This window comes from Marmota marmota, unplaced genomic scaffold (assembly GCF_001458135.2).
Source record: "Marmota marmota marmota unplaced genomic scaffold, marMar, whole genome shotgun sequence".
Lineage (NCBI taxonomy): Eukaryota > Metazoa > Chordata > Mammalia > Rodentia > Sciuridae > Marmota > Marmota marmota.
The window spans coordinates 226,817-228,413 of NW_026000080.1; the positions used below are offsets into that span (position 1 = coordinate 226,817).

General features: G+C 41.2%; 1 protein-coding gene across 1 annotated transcript in view; it reads right to left on the minus strand.

Annotated features, from left to right (window-relative positions):
* Positions 1-1,597, minus strand: part of LOC107158257 (guanylate-binding protein 7-like) — a 130,393-nt gene that overhangs the window by 80,714 nt on the left and 48,082 nt on the right.

A 1,597-nucleotide genomic window follows, 5' to 3' on the forward strand; every position in this document is an offset into this window, starting at 1 on the left:
CAACTTGAACATGACGCCAGCAGACTGGGCTAGCATGTGTAAAGCTGTGCTAAATGGAGGGCAATATTTGTTATGGAAGGTTGCCAATGAGGAATTTTGCACGGAGACAACTAGGCGAAATGCAGCAGCCGGTTACCCTCAAAGAAATCTAGATATGTTGTTAGGAAAAGGACCTTATGAGGGTAAACGGCAACAAATTAGATATGATCCTGCTATATATTCACAAATTGCTGCAGATGCAGTTTGGGCATGGAAGACTTTACAAGGACATGGAGATTTATAAGGTCAATTATCTAAGATAATTCAAGGAGCTAATGAACCTTACGCTGAATTTGTAGATAGGCTTATTCAAACAGCTACCAGAGTTTTTGGGGATACAGAACAAGCAATGCCATTAATAAAACAACTGGCTTATGCTCAAGCGAATCGTTGGTGCAGAGAGGTCATTAGACCATGGAAACATGAAGATTTAAACACATATATTAAATTATGTAGAGACATTAATGAACAAGGGCAAGTCTTGGCAGCTGCAGTACAACAGGCTTTAGATGCCAGGCCAAAAACATGCTATAATTGTGAACAAACAGGATATTTTAAAAGGAATTGCCCCATAGGAGTAGGTTTTAATAAAGCTAGGTATCAAAGGAATAGAATACCAGGTATTTGCCCACGATGCCATAGAGGGAGACATTGGGCTAATGAATGCCGTTCTCAAACCACCATAGAGGGTACTCCATTATCAAAAAACGGACAAGGACCAGGTGTTTACCCACGATATCGTGGAGAAAGGCATCGGGCTCCATTGCCAAAAAACGGACAGGGGGGCCCAATGCTTCAGGGCCCACGACCACAAATATACGGGGCACTGGAGGAACCCAGAAACACCAAGGAGGAACCCAGCAACACCATCAGGGTAGTGCCCAGGACACATTATCCATCAGATCTCTCATCAGACGAACCAGAGGGAGCACAGGGTTGGACATCTGTGCCTCCGCCAGAGCAATACTAACTCCAGAGATGGGAGTTCAAATCATTCCCACAGGAGTAAAAGGACCGCTTCCCCAAGGAACAGTAGGCTTATTGTTAGGACGCAGTTCTTCTACTCTAAAAGGACTTATGATAAGTCCTGGGGTAATTGATCCCAATTATGAAGGTGAAATAAAAATTATAGCTAGTTCTCCAAAGGGTATATCAGTAATTTCACCAGGAGGTAGAATAGCACAGTTATTAATAATACCAAGCCTACATGATAAATTTTCCAGTAGTAGTATAGAAAGAGGTTCCAGGGGATTAAGGCTCCACAGGGGTAGATTGGGCTATGCTGTCTTTAAATTTAGATTCTCGCCCCATGCTAAAACTAAATATTCAAGGACATGAATTTTTTTATGTTAAATCTAGTTTTATTTTTTTTATTGGTTGTTCAAAACATTACAAAGCTCTTGACATATCATATTTCATACATTTGATTCAAGTGGGTTATGAAATTTAATTGGCTACTTTATTCAGGTGCAGACCTTGGCATCATATCTCATCAAGAATGGCCAAAACATTGGCCATTACAACAAGCCCTGTCTCTTATACACATCCTAGGAGTGGC